The 22,338-nt window shown below is 45.8% G+C and overlaps 1 long non-coding RNA gene across 1 annotated transcript in view; it reads left to right on the forward strand.

Annotated features, from left to right (window-relative positions):
• Positions 1-22,338, forward strand: part of LOC135093796 (uncharacterized) — a 109,391-nt gene that overhangs the window by 52,646 nt on the left and 34,407 nt on the right. The window contains exon 3 of the long non-coding RNA XR_010263491.1: positions 18,697-18,777. This is a non-coding gene — a long non-coding RNA (uncharacterized LOC135093796). The remainder of the gene's footprint in view (positions 1-18,696; positions 18,778-22,338) is intronic.

Raw genomic sequence — 22,338 nt, forward strand, 5'->3', positions numbered from 1 at the left:
TCTTCAGTTAACAAGTCATGTCGTGACTCCTTACCACACATTTTTTTTATTACTTTACCATGCTACAAAACATAACTTAATGGTTTGCATGTCACGTGATCATACTTACCTCGTTCAAAGCTTCGAGCAGTTTGGATATGCGAAGCCAGTGATTGGCGATGTCATTAGTAAAGTGAGGCGTCCAGGCGGTGGCGTCCTGCACTCGCCCCTGCAGGCCCCGCAGCTGTACGACCACCACGTGCACACACAACATGACGTAGATGTCCATGAGACTTGGCACCACGGAGGACAGGAACACCGGGGTGAGGAAGATCAGTTTCATGACATTGGCGTGAATTAAACCGTCGGGGAGAGGAGTGATGAAGAGGAAGGCGACGGTGTACAGGAGTGACAACAGACACACGGCGGCCATGACCAGCCACAGCCACTTGGGTCTCCTCACCGCGGCGGTGTGCCCGTCCACTTCCGCGAAGAAAACCATCATCTTGGGGGAATCCAGCAGCCACACGGCAAAGATGAAAGACGAGGTGATGCCGGAGAGGAACAGAGACAGAAGGAGGATGCGCAAATCATAGGATGCCTCGATGTGGTAGAGAGCCACCAGAGGCAGCACCAGACATCCTGTCATGAGGCAGATTATGACCAAGCCCACACACACCCGCGGCACGGACAGGCAGTACGACCCGTGCCCAATTCGCCTGATGACGTGAACGCCGAAGACGCCGCTCACCAAGAACATCACACCAAATTCTTCCACAAAGCTGCGTCCTTCGCCCTCAGCAGTCATGTGCTGCGGGGCATTTCCTGCACCATTCGAAGGTGCCCCTCGTGACCTCAGGACATGGAGGTTACACAGCTGGCCTCGAGTCACGAGAACTGGATGACTTGAATCTTGCCTTGCCAAGGAGGCTGTGGCGCCAGGCTGGTCCACGGGATAGCTTTGGTGTTCTGGTCTGGCACGCATGTTGCCGGAATAGCGCCTCGATGTCAAGCTTGGTGTGTGCGGCGTGATTCCCCTCGTCCCAAGGGCAATCCTGCAGCACTCGCTGATTAGATAGAGGATTGAGCGACCTCTGCCTGCCCGGTATCTTGTTTCTTGAGCTTCGTCACTCTGTCCTGAGCATCCCGTCTTCCTCCTGCTCCACACGCTCCACCCACCACCTGACGACGACAAAACTCCAGGCAATCTTCCGGTGGCCGCCACAGGCCGCCTAATGACAGACTCACACCAGCTAGACTGCCAACGTTGGCGGTAACACCTTTGCTGCTAATTACCTTAACAGCACCGCAAACACTCGCCGCTCCTCGAGTACCTTGATGACGTAATAGGCTCTTCACATCATGAGAGGGGGAGGAAGGAAAATGAAGTGTTGTGTTCAAGGAAAATAACGAAAGGATGAAGCTGTAATGCGATAGATACGCGGAAGGACGATACTGCTGAACACTGAGTAAGGATTAACCAACACAGGAAGAAACCACCATTAAGCTCCAACATTAGGCAATCAGGCGAGTTGCATAAGGAGACAAGAGCGTTAGAAAACAATGCAGTAGTAATGTGATACGATAGTAATAGGTAGAAGAAAGGGATGACATTGCAGAAACTGACACCAGTGAGAAAAGAGGACGAGAATGAGTCATCTTATTAGTCAGTCAGTCAGTCAGTAAGTCAACCAGTCAGTCAGCCAGTAAGTCAGTCAGTCAGTCAGTCAGTCAGTCAGTCAGCCGGTCAGTCAGCCAGTCAGTCAATCAGGCAGTCAGTCAGTCAATCAGTCAGTCAGTCAGTCAACTAGTCAGTCAGTCAGTCAGTCAGCCAGTCATTCATTCATTCAGTTAGTCAGTCAGTCAGTCTGCCAGCTATGAATTAAGCCATGTTCTTGATTACTGCTGCTGTTGCTGCTGCTGCTGCCATAAGAAATCCCTCACCTTTCAGAACACACACACACTCACACACACACACACACACACACACACACACACACACACACACACACACACACACACACACACACACACACACACACACACACACACACGCAAACAAACAAACAAACAAACAAACAAACAGAAAAAAAAACATTACCTACCCTCGTTAAGTTAAGGAAAGTCGAAGTGACAGGTAACAATCGTCGAGGGGAGAGAGAGAGAGAGAGAAAAAAAAAAAAAAAAAAAAGAAACGTAATAGGAACGTAAAGAGAACGAGTATGGCCGAGCGGAGGGCGTTCAAGGCAAGCCACACGGGGCCAAGGCAACCCACCACGCTGCCTGCCGCCTCCTGCCTCCTGCCTCCTGCCACCTGCCACCTTCCTCACACCTCCCGTCACCTTTCTTCTTTTCTTGTCCGTACCCTTCCGTTATTTCCTTCGCACTTACCCTTCTCTTTCATTCTTGTTTTATTTTCTTTTTTCTTTTTTTTTCTTTTGCACTTCATATGCTCGTTTCTGTCTACTTTTGTGTGTGAGTTTTGTTTTCTTCCTGTCTGTACCACTGTCTGTCGGTCTGTCTCCGTTTGTCTTTCTTTCTTTATGTATTTATGTCTGTCTGTCTTTCTCTCTGTCAGTATCTGTCTGTCTGCCTGCCTGCCTGTCTGCTTGAGTCTCTCTCTCTCTCTCTCTCTCTCTCTCTCTCTCTCTCTCTCTCTCTCTCTCTCTCTCTCTCTCTCTCTCTCTCTCTCTCTCTCTCTCTCTCTCTCTCTCTCTCTTAACTAACTCCTTTCTCCTTTCCTCCTTCATACCCTCCCTCCCTTCCTCCCCCTCCTCGCCCTTTCCCTCGCTTACCACTTGACCAGGCAGAGGAAGGACGCGGCACCCCCAAGGGTTTAACCCCGGAAGTTGCGTCGCATACAAACTCAATTATCGTCTTACCTGAGTCCTTTCTTACCTGCCCTTTGTGAGCCTCGTTAGCCCCCAGCCATCAGGTAAGCGCCGCGTTGGGCAGGGCACAGATGGGCAGGTTGTGAAAGGCTGGGAAAAGTTGCGGGTGACGTTATGGGGTGTGGGTTTGTGTTGGTTATTGGGGAGTGTGAGGAGGGGAGAGAGGGTAGGGGGAGGATTGTGTGTTGGGGGAATTATGTCTGTGAGTTGGGGGGAGTGTGTGTGTGTGTGTATGTGTGTGTGTGTGTGTGTGTGTGTGTGTGTGTGTGTGTGTGTGTGTGTGTGTGTGTGTGTGTGTGTGTGTGTGTGTGAGGAATTTTTAATTTTTAACGTGTGGCATTTCATCTCTCTCTCTCTCTCTCTCTCTCTCTCTCTCTCTCTCTCTCTCTCTCTCTCTCTCTCTCTCTCTCTCTCTCTCTCTCTCTCTCTCTCTCTCTCTCTCTCTCTCTCTCTCTCTCTCTCTCTCTCTCTCTCTCTCTCTCTCTCACACACACACACACACACACACACACACACACACACACACACACACACACACACACACACACATCTACTACTTGACAGTGTTCCCATGTATCAGTAAGCTAAACAAATTACATTTTATCACCAGCATTTACGAGCAAGGGAATTCATTTTCCTTGGTAGTTATTAACATTTTTCGTGCCTTGCAACCTTCCGACGCACATTTTAAATAATTGCTGGGAGAGTGGTGGTGGTGGTAGTGGTGCTGCTGCTGGCGACAATGAAGGTGTTGACAATTAAGGAAAAATGTATGAAAATTAATGAACCGTTCCTAAAAAAATAAAAATCGTAAGAATTGCATACCAACACGGGAGTCGTATTACGTTTGCATGATACGTGAAAGGAGGAAGAAGAAGAGAAGGAGGAGGAAGGGGATGGGGGAAGGTGTGACGACTAGCAAGGTAATGTGAGCAGGACAAGGTGACACATAGGGAAGGTATAGAGGTCAGTGGAGGGGGGGGGGAGGAGGTAAGGGAAGTGTTGATAAAGTGTGAAGGAGGGAAGGAAAATGACTGAATAATGGAGGTAGGAAGGGAGGATGGCAAGGAGCAAATGTCTGCAACAAGGAAGTGAGTGAGAGAGGCGTGTGCTTGGTGATGAATAATGTGTTGGTGGTGACATTATAATAACATAACATTTTTTGATTGTGGAGGAGGAGGAGGAGGAGGGTAAGGGGAAGGAGGGGGAAAAGGTAGTGCAGGAGGAGAAGGAGGAGGAGGAGAATAGCTATGTTGCGAACTAGGCAGATGACTCTGAAGAAGAGGAAGAAAAAAACGTGGAAGAAATCGACAAGAGAGACAAAAGATAAATTATAAAAAGGAGTAAAACGAAAAAAAGAAAGAATATACTGAAAGAAAAAAACGAACCTGAACCAAAAAGGAACAACCTCTCTCAAAAAAAAAGACATGAAATTAATCAGTTAAATAAATAAATAGAGAGAGAGAGAGAGAGAGAGAGAGAGAGAGAGAGAGAGAGAGAGAGAGAGAGAGAGAGAGAGAGAGAGAGAGAGAGAGAGAGAGAAGACTAAGAATATGATGTTTGGCACGTCTTGTGAACATAAACTCACGAGTATTTGGGGCGAACAGATAATGCTTTGAAGCGTGACGGGAGCTTTGTGTGGGGCAGCGTGGGTGGCCAAGGGGCGTGTGAAGGCAAGGCTTTAGCTTCCTCCCTCTGCTTGCTTAGTGTTGTCCTAACCTCGCCGCCCACGTGACCTTGAGAAGCGAGCACCCGCGAATGTAACAGAGAGAGGAGGGCGCAGAGGAGGAGGAAGAGGAGGAGGAGCAGGAGGAGGAGGCGGCGAGGGACGACTTCCTTCACTTCCTAGTTCCACCCCAGGACTGAAGGACGAATGCATAAACACACACACACACACACACACACACACACACACACACACACACACACACACACACACACACACACGTCCACGCGAATACACATACAAGGATAGACAACTTTATGTAGACAAATTAGGAAAACTTTTCTTCTCTCTCTCTCTCTCTCTCTCTCTCTCTCTCTCTCTCTCTCTCTCTCTCTCTCTCTCTCTCTCTCTCTCTCTCTCTCTCTCTCTCTCTTATCGCCTTTAGTATATACACCGCTTATCTCAAGAACATCAGCTTCATTGCTTCGCCCGAAAGTGAGAGAGAGAGAATCGACTCACTGCCTCCTCCCCTCCTGTCGTTGTTAGCACATTAACCCTCATCCTTACCGCCCCTCTCTAATAATTCATCGTGTTTGTAGGGAAGCTTTCATTGTATTCTCTCCTTTACTTTACCCTTCTGTCTTTCTCCTATTTGTTCTACCTTTCATCCTTTTTACTCCACTCAACCGCTCTCTGTGTATCTTCTCCCTCTCTCCTCCTGCCCGCCTCCCTTCACCTACCGCCACCGCCCGCCGTGAGAGAGGGGAGGCGAGGGGAGCCGAGCTTGACCGACCCGTGAGCGCCAACCCACGTGGCCCCGCACACGACCTGCCGCTGTGACCGACCGCCGCTCCTTCCCCTCCTCACTGCCCCAGGTCTTCTCCTCCTCGTCCTCTTTCTCCTCCTCCTCCTCCTCTGCTTCCTCCTCTAACTCCCTTCCACCTTATCCAGTGTGCTACTTTCTTACCTCTTCGCTCACTTTCCAACGAGAGGAACGCGGGGCACTGTCACAATTTCAACGACTTTATTACATAGTTGAAAAAAAAAGGAAAATAAAAGTGAACACATACTAAACATTACTGTCAGAAATAATTGCCTTTCTTAAGCAGTCACACACACACACACACACACACACAGCACACACACACACACACACACACACACACACACACACACACACACACACACACACACACACACACACACACAGTCTCCATTACAATCGCCTAATGTGGAAAGAACGGCGTTTCTCATTCATCTGCGTGGCGGTCTCTTGATAATTGCCTCATTAATATTGTTCTGGCGTTCAGCACGTGAGTCAGCGAGTGATCGGCGGGGCGGCGGACAGCGGGACGCCCTCTCCTCACGCACGGCCCTCAGGAAACACAATGGACGAGTTTTCCCTTCATGAGGCAGCGAAGTGACGGTGAAGCGAATACTTTCCTCACCTCATGATGCAGTTATTTTCTTGTTATACGGTACATGCAGAACACCCTTCACCTTCCAAGAAGAAGAGGAGGAGGAGGAGGAGGAGGAGGAGGAGGAGGAGGAGGAGAAGAAGATGGAGACAAGAGTGTTGTAATTCCAGTTGTCTTTATTATTCTAAATTAGGAAAACTTGCTCTGTCGTTATCTGAAAATTTTCGTCCTCACTCTCGTGTGTACTTACGAGCGAGTGTTCCTGCGTGCTGAGACACAGGAGTCCCTTCATCTGGTGGTGGAGGCCGCGCACACACTTGACGTGAGGTAATTTAAATGAAAGAAGTAAGGAACGTAATGGGTATTGAACAAGTAGTGGTCGTGTACATCAGATTTTGAATAAGAGAATAATAACTGGGAATGATTTGTTATACTCATTTCCATCAAAAAAAAACCTAATTGCTTTTATTAAATAACACCAAACTGGAAAAAAAAATCACATTGGATGGAATGTTTTATTGTATTAATTTTTCTCAAACAAAGGCCTCTAGGTGTTGTCATTAAGTAACACCAATCTCGAACAAAAATAAAAGTATTGGTTTCCTTGTAAAGTGACACCAGCCATTCTTCCTGGAACCACTCCTTGTGTTTAGCCTGGCAGTCTACATACATGGCCTTAAACTCATGTCTTTCTTTTCTTAATTTTTTTTATGAGCCCCTTAGATAAATTTCAAATGGTGTTTTTGTACATCAGTGTTGGTTTAGACACACTGGTCTTTGTCTCGCTCTCATAGGGAATGTTGGGTGTGCTCAGAAAATAGGCAGGAAAGTATGTTTATGTGGAACCTTATTTATCAGTAAGGTATTGTCGACACCTCCAGCATCAGTATCATTGTCATCATTGTCATTGTCATCATCCATCACCAATCTCGTCATTCTCATGGTCATGGTGAGGGTGGTGATGGCGGCAGTGGCTGTTGTCGTCTTAACCCAGTTTTGCACAATCAGTTCCTTGGAAGAAAACTCAGTCAATAGAGAAAAAATGCACACACAATAGTTAGCGGAAGTAAAGAGTATGAAAAGAAATTCAACACTTTTCAAGCCTTGGAAGTATTGCCGCGACTAACGCACACACGCACGAGGCGCCTGAGACACCTAACACACCTGAGGGGCTTCCGAGCAGTGCCGCGCAAAAACTGTTGAGGCCGCGTGTTAACCCCTTGACCGCTATTGACTCCATGACGCTTGATGCCTTATCTGAGTGACTCTAAAGGATGTCACTGGGCCAGGATAAGACTGCAGCCACTAAAGGGTTTGAAATTCTCACTCACTCCATCCATCAAGTGTGGCCTTGAAGATTATGCTTTAAACTTGTACCAGACAGTTTAAGTTTGAAAGGAAACCTCAGCAGTGAAGGAATTAAAGACGACACACACACACACACACACACACAAACAAACACGTGTCTCATCGCCAGCATCTTTGTGTGATGTTCTACATAAATAAGTGTTACGCGTGCCGTATTTAAATATTTTCTTCAGCAATCACGTGTGAAAAAAAATAACAACTGTTTCCCACCAATGCCCTTTCGTTATTTTTATTCATCTTTTTTTTCGCAACAGAATAAACCAAACAAACTTTTCCCCTCGCCATTCGCTCCGAGTTTGTGGAAAAGTTGCTCACTCGTGTTTCAGGGCGGAATGACGCAGGCAGTGGCGACGTGATGGAAAAGTCTCCCCTATATACCGTGAAAGGGAGTCAAGGCCGCCTCAGGCAAACACGTTATTATGGAACCTTCTGGCCTTGAATGGTGGGACAATAAAACATCGGTTGTCAACATGCAGTTTTGGATTGTTCGGAGAAAACACGGAGGGCGTCGAGAGGAGGACAATGGTCTGAGGGAATGAGGGTCTGGCCAACACCTCGAGGTCGTGCTGAACTGGGTCAAGAGGCTGAGGGAGGCACAGGATGGAAGGGACGCTGGTTCGCCGCCGTAAATTGCCACCACGAGGCGCGATGCTGTCTGTATGCCTGTGCCTACCCAGTGACAAGACCACACGTACTCTTGGGAACGATAAAATGATAGATTTTATGTCCCCACAGTTGAGTAGGTCACGGGAGCACGGAAACCTTTCATTCTATGAGCATCACTGTGGCTAACCTACTGTGGCTAACCTAGCTCACACCTGCGCCATTCGGCTGTTGAAGAAAAGTAAATTTATGGTGCTCATTTGATTTTATGAGTAAGTTATCATGCTGCTTGCACTTGGACCTTCATGAGAAAGAGGAGAAAATAAAGAACACGTGGAAATCTGAATGAAAAAAAAAAATAAATAAATAAAACGAGTAAAATAAACTGTACAAGTCATTGTATTACTTAAGTCTAGACTATACTGAAAAAAAAAAAATGATAACGTAAGAAAACCGCAGGAATTAGAAGTAGGTATTTTTGTGCAAAATGTCGCACTAATTCTGCCCAAACTGTTTTGAGAATCACAAGAAAATAAAGAAACCGCAGCCATTAAGATAAGACTCGTTTTCCTGTTACTTGTGGCTCAGCTGTCTGAAAGAAAACCACACAATAAAGAAACCACAGCCAGCAGAATAAGGAAGACGCCAAGTGTGAGGCGCCAGAACAACATTTTCTCTCAGTGTTACCTTGGGGGTCGGTCCTCTGGGCAGACTTGCGCAAGCACCGTTTCCTTGGGCAGTGCGGCGCGGGAACACCACTGACCGCCTGTTTCCGCCCCGCCCGGCACCCTTTTCTGCCTGGCCTTGTGAAACAGGTTATGAAGACCCATCCATAACCGGGTTTTTGTCCACTTTAGGGAATTACAGACTCATGACAACTTCCTTTGTGTGGGTACAGGAAGGCAGGGGCACCCACCCACACACAGGTGGTGTACGTGGGCGGATGGGCGGGCTGGCATGCTAGTGTGTGTGTGTGTGTGTGTGTGTGTGTGTGTGTGTGTCTGCAGTTATAGGTTAAGGTGTACAAGTGAACAGGTAGTCATGTAGGTGAGTGGGTGAGTGTGGAAACGCGTGGGTTGGCTGTCATGGGTCAGGTGGTGCAGCCTCGTGTTTGGGAAGTGGTGTGCCAGGTAGTGATGACTTGCCCAGACGACAACACTGAAATCGAGTTTCTTGTTCCCTGTTAAGAATTGTGTTTCGTTTTTATGAAATTTTTGAAAAGAGTAAAAGCTAGTTTCTTTTACCAAAGGTCTAGTTAATGTGAGGCCAGACAGTGATGTTTAAATGTATTGTAATGTGTTACTTAAATGCATATATTTTTGGTATATATTAATTGGAGTTTCCTTTTAATTTCAATATTTTCGTACTAACTTGCTGAAGGCATAATACTCCACTATAAACATCTTATCTATAAAGTACATACTCGTATATCATAAACAATAATATGTTTTGCACTGGTCTGTGACACCTGTGAAACATTCATTAGAGATTCCATACACCCCAGTGATGAAAGCATGACAAGGAAGACAAGGAAGAAAGGAAGACAAGGAGCAGGAGTGACGTAACAATGATAGAAGAAGAGCTGAAGAGAAGAATAAGGTGCATACTGGCATGAGGAAGTGAATCACAGACGGGTGTAAAGGTCGTTTCTGTACAGGCGGTTTATTCTGTGTAGCAATACGAACCGTGAAGGTGGAATACTGTGAGGGGGAAGGGGCGGAGCAGGAGGGCCGGCTGGCGTGGTGGTGTTTCCTCTCACAGGAGAACATGACCTAAGGGACCGCCGGCCTTCCCTTAACCCCCCAGCGTGAGGCAGTGTTGTTGTACACAGGAAGGTCAAACACCAGGAGACTTGCTGGTCTATAACGAGAGTATTGGTTGACCTAGTTGCCACTAATAATAAACTACGTTTGGGAGAACAGGGTAGAATAGTTGACAGTGTGGAGTGGAGGGAACGGGATAGAACACAAACATAATAAGATGGAAATGAATGGGATTAAAATAGAACATATGATAGAATGGAAATGAAGGGAACAGGATAGAACAGAAAGAACATTAGGGAATAGAAATAAATGAATAGGATTAAATAGAAGGCACGGTAGAATAGAGGGGAAGACAGAATAGAGAGAAAAATGTAGCATAGAGATTACAAGTTAGAATAAAAAAAAAAAAAAAACAGCAGGATAAGACAAACAAGAAAATAATATAACAGAAATAAAGGCTTACGATAAAAGAAAAAAAAAGATGAAATAAACAAAATCAAGAAAACAAGCTAGAATAGAGTTAAGCAAAAGAGGCAGAAAAGACACAAGTTAAAAATAGATCACGATAAAACAACAGAAAAAAAAAAAATAGAGGGTTGAGAGAAGCAACTGATGTCTCGTTAAGATGGATTATTAATACATCATGCGACCCTGGCTGGATATTAGCTAGTGGTGGCGATTATAGCATCGATGAGTAGGAGGTATGACGGTGGTGATGACAACTAATACTAAGCACCATATTCTGAAACACCCGCGCTGGACCTCTACTATATTCAAGAGGCTCTAGTTAACATTAGACCGGTTTTAAAGAGTTTTTTTTTTTTTTTTTTTTTTACGATTCTAGCGACGGATTAACAAGATTTATACATTATTAAGAGAAGAAACACTCTTGAGAATCCGGCTTATCGTATCTTTGGCCTTTGAGAGTAGTCATGGTGAGAGAGCAGAGCGCTTCTGAATACGAGCCTAAAATTAGTAACTCATGTACCGTGGGCAAGTGTTTTAATGAAGAGAAAGTATCTACGTTCTGTAAAAGTTGCATATACTCGTAAAGAAGAAAACCCTGAAAACTGTTACTGCTTCACATCAGGACAAGTGTCATAACGAAGGAAAAGCATCTCTGTACGTGTATATGTATAAATGAGAATCTCGAAGACTCCCTATCATCAGCACAGTCCGAGCCCTTGCCTTCTTACACTGCCATGATGTTGTGGTGTGTCTGCAGTGAGGACACGATGCTGGAACTAAAGAGGAAATTAGAAGAGAGCTGACTGCAGTGCTGGTGTCATTGACGTGGAGGAGGAGGAGGAGGAGGAGGAGGAGGAGGAGGGGAAAATGAAATGAAGTTTTTGGAGTGTTAAGAGCACGAGGAAGATTAGGATATGACAAGAGAAAAGGAAGCTGAGTTAAAGGCAGTATAAATTGATAAAGGAGAGAGAAAGAAGCTGAGAAGGGTGAATTTTTTTTTGTTAAGAGATGACAAGGGATTAGGAAGATGAGAGTTAAAGGGAGTATACGTAGATTGATAAAGATGAGAAAGACTTAGAAGGAAAAGGAAGAAAGGGAAGATCTGAAGAGAAAAGGAGTGCAATGTTAGAGGAAAGAAAGATGTACTAGGAGGAGGAGAAGAAGAAGGAGGGATGAGATGGGTTAGAGTTGCAAGATATTGACAAAAAAAAAAGAAAGAATGAATCAAAGAAAAAAAAGAAAGAAAAAACTGAGCATATGAGAAAGAAGAGGAAAAAGAGGATAAAGAGGATGAAGACTCAGAGTACGTAGGATGCAGTGTAAGAGGGAAAGATAAAAGACGAGATGGAACAGAGAGAAGAGAGAGAGAGAGAGAGAGAGAGAGAGAGAGAGAGAGAGAGAGAGAGAGAGAGAGAGAGAGAGAGAGAGAGAGAGAGAGAGGTTAGAGAAGTTGGAGTAGGATAAAGGCAGTGTAAGAAGAGAGCATGATATAAGAGGAAAAGAAAAAGGAAGAGCACAGAGAAATTGAATTGATGCAGTGTACAAGATGGCAAAAATTAGCGAACAAGAGGAGGAGAAAAGACGTAGGATAGAGAAAGGAACAGGAGAAAGATCGAAAGGAGAGAGAAGTTGAATTGATGCAGTGTAAAAGGAAGGCAAGAAAAATAAAAAAATAAATAAAAGGAAGAGGAGAAAAGTGGAAAAACAGAAGTTGGAGAAGGAGAAAGAGGGAGAAGATATAAAAATTGGTTTAGGATGCAGGGTAAGGGGAAGATCAGAAAGGAAGAAGAGAAAGAAGATAAAAAGTGGAACAATATATATAAGGAGGAGGAGGAGAGAAGTGGAATGATAAAAAAAAAAAAAAAATTGGAGTAGGAGAAAAAAGAATATACAGATGTTGGTTTAGGATGCAGTGTAAAAGAAAGATAAAAAAGAAAGAAGAGGAAGAGGAGAAAAGTGAAACGATATAGAAGAAGGAAGAAGAGAAGGAGACTGAGAAAAGTGAAAAAAAAGAAAAAAATAGAAGAAAAAAACTGGAGGAAGAGAAAAGAAGGGATATTCAGAAGTTGGCTAAGGATACAGTGTAAAAAGAATGCCAAAAGGGAAGAAAAGAAAGAGGAGAAAAGTGCCACAATATAGAAGGAGGATAAGAAAAGTGGAATTATAGAGAAATTGGAGGGAGAGAAAATGGGAGACGATACAGAGGCTAGTTTAGGGAGCATTGTAAGAGAAAGGAAGAGAGACTAGATCGAGGAACCTACGAGTGAGTGTCTCAATAGTGAAGTTGCTGCAGAGGCCATGTCTTCACTACCCTCAAGATCTTGACTGACCCCGGGCAAGTGAAGGGCAGGCGTAAAGTAAGCATGACGGGAAGGGGCGCGTCTGGAGGCTTTCATCACGCAGGAGGACAGAAAGGAGGAAGGGCAAGAGGAGGAGCACGAATTACGATGTTTACCTTAATATTAGCCATTAAAAGATGATCAGAGAGAGAGAGAGAGAGAGAGAGAGAGAGAGAGAGAGAGAGAGAGAGAGAGAGAGAGAGAGAGTGGGGGGGAGGGGCCGCAAAGTAACATTAATAAGTGAACATACCCAATTTATGCCTATGCAGGGGTGACCTTGGCTGACCTGGGGGGGATCGGCGTGTGTAAGGGGAGAGGACAGGGGGAAGGGAAGGAAACAGGGAAGGGAAGAGGGAAGGGAGAGGGGAGGGGAAAGAGGAAGGGGGAGGATACGAGTCAAACCGCCCTGACTGGATAGAAAATAACAATGAAAATAACTTGAAACACACTGTGAATTTAAGTTAAAAGCCAAAAATGAGAGATGGAAGAGGAAGACTTGTGGAAGATTGGAGAAGACGTACGAGGAGGAGGAGGAGGAGGAGGAGGAGAGGAGGGAGGAAGACGTGGGAGGAAGGTGAATTATACGCATAGCATAGTGGGGTACGTGGGGAAAGGAAGGTGAAGAGAAGGACGAGTGTGGACAGTATGAGGAGGGCAAATGTGTGTGTGTGTGTGTGTGTGTGTGTGTGTGTGTGTGTGTGTAGCAACAAACACGTAAATGAGACTTGTCAAGCCACCTGGCCGAGATGCGCAGCTTCCCTCCCAGGGCGAACAGGACACACACACACACACACACACACACACACACACACACACACACGTCATCTTTACAGAACAAAGCTTGCATGGAAAGCAAACTGAAACTTACTTTACTGAGAGAGAGAGAGAGAGAGAGAGAGAGAGAGAGAGAGAGAGAGAGAGAGAGAGAGAGAGAATGATCATCAGCGGCAACAACAACAAGAACACTTCCACCACCACCTCCGCAATACCACCACCTTCACCACCACCACCAACAATAACAACAATGATCATTCCAACAACACCAATTAACGAACACCCTCTATAAAAAAAAGAAGAAAAATCAGTCAAACCAAAACAACAGAGAAACAAAGGACAGAGGTCGTTTGCACCAAGACGCGACGAGACGAGGGAGAGAAAAAAATATATATAATCCGTCCGCGCAGGAACCTGATAACCAGCCAGCTAGGGCCACTTGCTTGACCTTGCCCCACGACCTTCACTGCTCCAGAATCTTCATTACCGCCGAGCCAGAAGGTGCTATGGCTCACCCTTGCTGCCGCGCCAAAGAGGGACGTATGCCTGAGTGGCGGTAAGGGTGGAAAAGTACGACCAGGGGAAACACACGAGGGGAGGCTGCTGTTGGTGGAGGGTTTGGCATGTTACGTATTGGTGTGTGTGTGTGTGTGTGTGTGTGTGTGTGTGTGTGTCGGAGTTGCCTGGATGTACGAGAATATACTAATCCGTGCCATTGTGAATCGTGTCATTGGGGGTCTCTCTCTCTCTCTCTCTCTCTCTCTCTCTCTCTCTCTCTCTCTCTCTCTCTCTCTCTTGTTCCCCAGCCACATCACACACAACTCTATTCCCTCGTATTGTTTAAGTAAGAGAGAGAGAGAGAGAGAGAGAGAGAGAGAGAGAGAGAGAGAGAGAGAGAGAGAGAGAGACGTGTTCAGGAGAAGGTGATTCAAGCTTAATTTCCTCCTCCTTTTTCCTCTCAGCTTCCTTATATTCTCTCTCTCTCTCTCTCTCTCTCTCTCTCTCTCTCTCTCTCTTTCCTTGTCATATTTTCCTTGCTTCTTAAATGGTGTGTCCTTACTTGTGGACTTCGGGAAGTGACTGTTACCCTGGCGAAAGGACATGCATTCTCTCTCTCTCTCTCTCTCTCTCTCTCTCTCTCTCTCTCTCTCTCTCTCTCTCTCTCTCTCTCTCTCTCTCTCTCTCTCTCTCTCTCTCTCTCTTTCTTGCACAACGTACGTAACTGTGAGCCAGGTGATAATTTTTGACGTTATTATTACAGGTGTGAATGAGGTGGAGTCCGCAAGGTGTGATTGTTACATAGTCTGGTATTCATGTTTTGTTGTTTTGTTTTTCTTTTCTCTTCTTTTGATATATTTTCTTCTTCCTCTGCTTGGTCTGAATTCGTGAGTATAATATTACTTCATAACCTGTACGTATCTCGACTCAGTGACTATGTAAAAGAAATGGATTCACACACACACACACACACACACACACACACACACACACACACACACATACATACATTGGAGCTCTAACCTTTTTCTTCTTCATCCTTATTATCTTTATTGCCCTCGTTTTATAAGTCATCTGCTTCTGCTTCCTCCTCCGCTATCACCACTATCATCTCCTCTTCCTTCTCCATTCTCCTTCGTCTTCATCTTTTCCTTCTTCTTTCTCTTTCTTCAGGTTTCGTTTCCTCCCGTCGCATCAGTCCCCTTCTTTCTAGTTCTCTGCTTCATCTTTCTTCTTCCTACCTCTCCTCCTCCTCCTCTTCCTCTTCTTTCAACTCTCATTTTTACTATTCCATTTCTCTCACCCTACATTAGATAGCAAAGTAAACGCAGACGAGCTAACTCGGTAAGGAACAACTAGTCTGCTGCTATCTGCTCTTCCTTTGTGTTCCCTTAGTATTATTCCTCGTCTTCCTCCTCTTTCTTCTCCCTGTTCTTCCTATGTGTGTGTGTGTGTGTGTGTGTGTGTGTGTGTGTGGGTGTGGGTGTGTTTTTTTTTCTGTGTTCTTACTCCTCCTCTTTTTCCTCTTACCTGGTTTTCCTATGTCTTGCTTTTGTGTTTTTCCTCCTCCTCCTCCTCCTCCTCCTCAGCATCGGCACCCCATCTCCTTCCCTCCCGCCGCTGTCACCTCCACTCACGCTCGCCGACCTTCACTTAGCCTCCCTCACCCGCGACCTCGGCGATGGAATGTTTTACTTGTGGGTAATTACGGACGGAGTGTCATTTCTCTTCCCGCGACACACACACACACACACACACACACGTCAGCGGTGGACTAGCTTTCGAGACCAAGGTTAATTCAGCATTGATCGCCTGCCAGGTGGAAGCGTGAAGGATAGATACACGTACGTACGTAGTGTGGAGTTATAAATCGTGCATCTCTCCCTCGGTCCCTCCCTCCCTCCCTACGTCCCTGTGTCTGTCTGTCCGTCCGTCCGTCAAGGTGTGAAAAGGGTAGGAGAAAAAATGAGTATTGTTAATTTTATTCCGCGAAAATATTCACTGTGGATTTTTTTTTCTTTTGTGTTGTCCTTTTGTTGTGTCCTTGTCCGGAAAATGTAAAGTAGGAGGAGGTTGGGGGAGTGGAAAAGGAAAGGTGGAGGTAGAGGAGGAGGAGGAGGAGGGGGGGGGAGATATGGAGGAAGAAGAGGAGGAAGAAGAAAAGAATTTAGAAGAAGAAGAAGAAGAAGAAGAAGAAGAAAACACGTTTTGCCCTGTAATATAAATTATTATCCCCTCATGAGACACTTATCCACACACACACACACACACACGCCACACGCCAAGCACGTGTACCACCTTCCCGCTAAGTCAATCACTCCCACCTCCCGTCATATTAGCCACACGCATCTGCAGCCTCTGACCACCACAGCCACAAGAGGCGAGGATGAACCAAGACGCCAGGACGCCGCCGCCTCCGTGCTGTCAATCAGTAAGGACAGGAACACGTGCTAACTCACACCTGCACGTGGGGTCTTGCGTCAGTCATCAGGCACGTGCGGCGATGTGTACGGAAAGCTAGCAGAAAAAAAAAGGGGAAGCGAAAAAGATTAAGAAGTAGGAGGGTCGTCACGTGCAGGGAACAAGCAGAGGGCGGGAGTGAGCGGGGGAGGGAGGGTACGGGAAGAAGAGGTTGAATAGCCTTGTTTACGCTTCGAGACTGCTGCAGGATCATGATTATTTACTTTATGAGGGGAGCTGAGTGTGTCTGGCTTCCGTGCCCGCACAGTTGTGGTATGAACCAGAGCACGTGACCTCCTCAAAGCTGACGTGGTTTGCAATGACAGTACGGTGTCTACCTAAGGTGGTGATTGAGTGACTCACTGATAGACTGGCTAACTGACTAACTGATCGACTGGCTGACTGACTGACTGACTGAATCTCTGACTCTCTATCCATCTTGCTGATTGAGTGATTAACTGATTACTGTCTGATTAATTGGTTATTTGACAGACTGACTCATTAACTCACTAACGAATGACTGACTCATCATCTGACTGACTGACTATTCGAATGATTGACAAAATGAGCGATTAACTGAATAACTGACCAACTGGCAGATCGACTGACTCATTGACTGACTGACTAAACTATTAACTGACTATCTGACTAATTGACCTGCTGATTGATTGGATAGTTGACTGTTATTATTAGTGACTTAATGACTTACCGTCTAACTGACCGACTTGGCTGACTGACTGACTGACTGACTGACTGACCGATTAACTGACTGACTAAATGATTATATGATTATTAACTAACCGATCAAGTGACTGACTGACTGACTCTCTGACTGAAGAACCACCCGACGGAATAACTAACGAACCAACTGATTGACTAATTAACTCACCACCTTGGTTAACACTATTACGAACACGTGGACGCTTTGAAGACCACTCCTACCCCCACTACCACCACCACCACCACCACTTAGTTTACACGTGTTTTCTCCCCTGACATGACCTTCGTGTCGCTAATTGTCCAATATATGTCTCATACAAGTTTATTAATACCTAAAGAGGAATGTAGCACTGGTGGAGGATGAAGGTGATGTCAGTGGTAGTGGTGGTGGTGGTGGTGGTGGTGGTGGTTCTTAATATAGTCGAGGGGGGGGGATGAGGCGGCGGAGTGATATAGGCTGAGGAGCGAGCACGTGTGGGGATAAAGAGGAGCACGTGAGGCAGGTAGAATGAAACGCAGTTGTTCTCTTAATACTCATTCACCCATTTACGCTACTGGTCAGGCTTGGCTTGGGTCTCTCTGTCCTTGTTTATTGTTTCGTGTGTTTGTGCAGCGTTACTGTATTTTTTGTTTTGTTTTTAATGTTATGTTTATTTGTTTTGTGTTAGATACTTACTTATTTGCTCGTGTGTATTATTTTCCTTTCCTTTCACCTCATTTCTTCTTCATCACTCAGCATTCGTCTTCCTTCTTGTCATGACGCCTTCCTCACTCACTCACGTGTTTTCTCTTTACCTCCTCTCTTCCTCTCAACATTTTCTACTTCTTTTCTTTTCTCACACGCTATATTTTCTACTTTTCTACCCTCCTTTCTTTTTCTGTTATCTCTGTTTTTGCATAAATCTGTGTGCGTTTGCACACACACACACTCTTTCTCTCTCTCTCTCTTATCAGCTGGGCCCCGTGAAGGCCTTGGAGTAACTGATAAGCGAGAGCGAGGCGTGAGTTTTCAAGGGCAGCAGTGCAAAACAGGCGACGGAGGAAGGAGAGGAAATGATGAAGCGTCCCTCACTCCCTCTACCTCTCCCTTGTCGTTCCCTTTCCTTTCCACCTCCTTCTCCTCCTCCTCCTCTTCCTCCTTCCCTTCCAGCACGTTTGATGTTTTTGTTATAATATTTGGTAATAAAAAGAAAGTTTTAAAAAGTGCAATTTTTTTTTTATTTGTATTTATATTTTAGTACAGTTGTAGCTATGGTCTTTGTTACTCGTAAAGCCATTCCTCACAGGATCACGACTTAATTATTTGTCTGCTTTATGCGGTATTTAGTCACGAGTTTATAATATTATTACGACAAAAGACAGAATATTATGTTTAGTAATGTCATTTTCTTTGTTAGCCTGTGGGGAGTCCAATGATAGTAGTAGTAGTAGTAGTAGTAGTAGTAGTAGTAGCAGAGTAGTAGTAGTAGTAGTAGTAGTAGTAGTAGTAGTAGTAGTAGCAACATCAGTAGTAGTAGTAGTAGTAGTAGTAGTAGTAGTAGTGATAATAGTAACAATCGTAATAGTAACTTTAATTTTTCCAGAAACTTAGGCATCTTAGCGAAAAAAAGTAACTCTAATACACTCGTAAAAACAAGTGCAATAAAAATAACAGGTAAATGATAATAAAAAATTCTTAATACCGTGCAGAGTTAATTAAAACGGAAAGAAAAACCCTCGCTTCTTCTTCTTCTTCTTCCTTCTCCACAGAATAAAGAAAGAAAGCGAGGCGCCCCAGACGAGACCTTCCCTCCACGCACCAGCCGACCTCGCTGTCCTGGGACGCAACAGGTGAGTTAATTAACAAGCCCAACCGAAATGCCACTTCCTCGTTTCCTCACTCGTTGCCGCCTCACAAGGCAGCGCCGGGGCCGCGCCGGGGACGCAAAATGAAGCATTGAGGGAGAACAAAAAGAAAGAGGGAAAAAAAGCAAGAGGGAACATAAAGAAGCGTAAGAAGACGATGTTCTACTAGAAAGAAAACGTCATGATTATCCGCCACACTGATAATTCTTCCCTCTTTTGGTTTTACCTTGGTTACATCTCTCTCTCTCTCTCTCTCTCTCTCTCTCTCTCTCTCTCTCTCTCTCTCTCTCTCTCTCTCTCTCTCTCTCTCTCTCTCTCTCTCTCTTTCTCTCAACTCCCATGGTTGTGTCACGGCGCGTAATGTCGAGACGGTTCCAAAGGTTAATTTAATATTGTGCCAGAGGGAGGAAACTGTCGGGAGAACGCAGGAAAAAACACGTGAGGAGCGAGGGAGGGAGGGAGGAAACATGAGTCGTCCCTGAGGACAAGGACGAGAAAACGGCGTAATCTGGATAAAAACAAACAAGGCAAGCACTTCCGCGGCTCACTCATTGGCACCTCGGCCATCTGAAGGTTCTTGATGATGGGACGGGACGGGGCGGGGTGGGGCGGGACCGGGCGGGGCGGGGCGGGGTGAAGTAAACGGGCCGATGGGATGACGGGGATGGTAGGGGTGGGTTCCCTTGACTGATTCCTGTCCTGCGTCTGGGGATGTACGTGTGTGTGTGTGTGTGTACGCGCGCGCTGATTGGTTTCATTCCGCCTCGCCCCCCACTGGCTACGCGTCACCTTACGTCACCCCTAAGACTCACCTACCACCCCCCTTTGCCACCGCCACGCCGCCCGTCACAAGGCGCCGCACGTGACGCTGCCACCAGCCGCAGCCGCCGCCAGCCTCAGCCTCAACCGGTGGTGGTCTTGTAAATCCCTCCCATGCTGGTAACCTTTACTGGGGGACGCGACGCAATACTGATGACAATTATTCCCTTGTTTTTTTTTGGGTAAGCATGTTGAGCGTGCACCACCTGTTGTTTTTGTCCCCTGGCTCTCGTATGGCGTTGAATCTATGACCAGTATCCCTAAGCGTTTCCTCGTCTCATCTCTTACATTAGTAGCCGAAGATGTGTTTATGATTTCAGTGATGTTTTAACAAGAATTCCCCATTATCAGTATGAAAACTCGACTAATCATCTCAGTGACCTCGCGAATATAGTCCTGATGAGAGAGTAAAAGCGTTCAGAAACACGAGCCTGTATCCAACCTCCACATTACCATAAGCGTGTTCACCAGCGAGGGCACGAGTGGTGATGAATAGCAGTGTTGTGTGTTATGAGAATACGCGTAAAGGGAAGTGTTGTCTAGGCTTGAGTGGTGGTGATAGTAACGTTTATGGTGGTGACTATTAGAGTTATTGTGGTTGGTGATGAGAGTAGTAGTGATGGTGATGGTAAGGATGACAGTAATAATGATAGTGATGGTGACGGTACTGGTAGTAGTCAATAGTGCAAAACGGTGATAGGAGAGTCTGGTGTCAGGTTAATAGGAGTGACAGTATATTAGTCCTGGTAGTGATATATTTATTAGTGCGTGGTGGTGGTGGTGGTGGTGAGAATGAATTGAGTTTATGAAGTGTGTACGTGAGTGAAAATGAAGGACGCAATGTGAGAAGACGTAAGGTCGCTAGTAAAATGGATTACGAGAGAGGACGAATATTGGAGGGGAAAATGACGGGCAAGGCTTTCTTCTCTCAATAAGGGAATAAAAATAAATGGTCAGAGCAAACAAGTCTTTCACCTTTCACTTACAATCAGAAACGAATAATCACCCCAACGTTTTTTACAAATAACCCTACAATTTTCTGCCCGACAAAATCATTCAAGTTTAACGATAGCTGAGGAAAAGAAGGAGGACGAGGAGGACGAGGAGAAGAGGTCTGAAATACAGATGGAGATAAATAAATAATTTCTTGAATAATTCAAATGTTTTGGTACCTGTCTATTCTGCTGTTGGGCCTTGGTCGCTGCGTGGGTACAATGAGTCCAGGTATAATGAACCACTGACCGACTCCCACAGCATCTGCAGTGTCCTTGAACGGCGAGCTTATAGCAAACTCATTAGACGAGATCGGCGATGTCTTTTTTTTTTTTTTTTTGTCGGAAGATTAGTGTGGCAGGAAGTTGTATTACCACCACGAGGTCGAATGGTCGTATGTGAACCGGATCAGAGGAGAGAGAGAGAGAGAGAGAGAGAGAGAGAGAGAGAGAGAGAGAGAGAGAGACGAGCCGCCGCACCAGTTTGATGTGAAAAAAAAAAAATGTATCTCAAGGTCACATCTTCACTGGGGGATGTCTGACACAACACACTGACCGGCAACGCCTCGACACAGCAACGCGACGCTCCGAGACAGACGCGCGGCTCGTCCCAAGCGTGACAGCTCTAATAAGAACTAAAAAATACGCACTCAAGGCTCATATAAACAATGAACGGTAAATAATAAATAAAGTATGAGCAAATGAGAAATTAATAACAATAAATAATACTGAATAACTGAGACATAGAACCCTCTTGCACTTACATTAGGAGTGTATGAGGGGCGTGAGGTGAAGGCAAGTATTGCGCAAAGCGTAGTAGTTGCAAGGAAGGAGGAAGGAGACAGACGCGGAGAGGTTATGAGGAACATGAGGTGGGACGAGGAGGAGGAGGAGGAGGAGGAACAAGGCGTAAAACAAGGAAACAGTAAGGGCAGAGGAACGAGGGAGACAGAGAAGGAAGGAAGGCATTAGGAGTAAGAGAAAAAGACGCGACATAGAGGGATTAAGGAGATAAAAGAGGTGACAGATGAAGGAAGGAAAAGTAGGAGGGATATGAGGTGGAGCGAGGAAGAGGAGGCGGAGGGACGAAGCGTAAAGGGAGTGACGAGGACAGAGGAAGGGGAGACAGATGAAGGACATCGTAAATTAAGCCCGTGTAATACCGAACGAAAACCTACGAAACCAGAGTCTCATGTTGCCTTGTGTGTCCTCGGCTTGGGGAGGAGGAGGGAGAAGGGGTGACGGGTGACGGGACCTTCAACTGATGCCGCCCCTGCAGAGGTGGCGCAACACTCCCTCCTCTCCCCGACTTCTTTTTCCTTCTTCTCCCCCTCCCCCCCACCAAGTCACCCCCGTCCTTGGGATGGGTGAGAAGGTCCTTTATATACTTGTATGTGTGTGTGTGTGTGTGTGTGTGTGTGTGTGTGTGTGGTTTCAGGCCAGAGGTGTTGTGGCATGCAGATTGTGACGTCACGAGAGGAAGTGTCACCTAAGGACGTAAATGGGCGTGTATTGCGTATGAATATCGACCTTCTGTCTTTTTTTTCTTTCTTTCTTTCTCTCTCTCTCTCTCTCTCTCTCTCTCTCTCTCTCTCTCTCTCTCTCTCTCTCTCTCTCTCTCTCTCTCTCTCTGTATGTGTGTATGTGTGTGTGTGTGTGTGTGTGTGTGTGTGTGTGTGTGTGTGTGTGTGTGTGAGGTATTACAGCCATACGCACTTGCGTCATCGAAACACAC

Source organism: Scylla paramamosain, chromosome 3 (assembly GCF_035594125.1).
Source record: "Scylla paramamosain isolate STU-SP2022 chromosome 3, ASM3559412v1, whole genome shotgun sequence".
Classification (NCBI taxonomy): domain Eukaryota; kingdom Metazoa; phylum Arthropoda; class Malacostraca; order Decapoda; family Portunidae; genus Scylla; species Scylla paramamosain.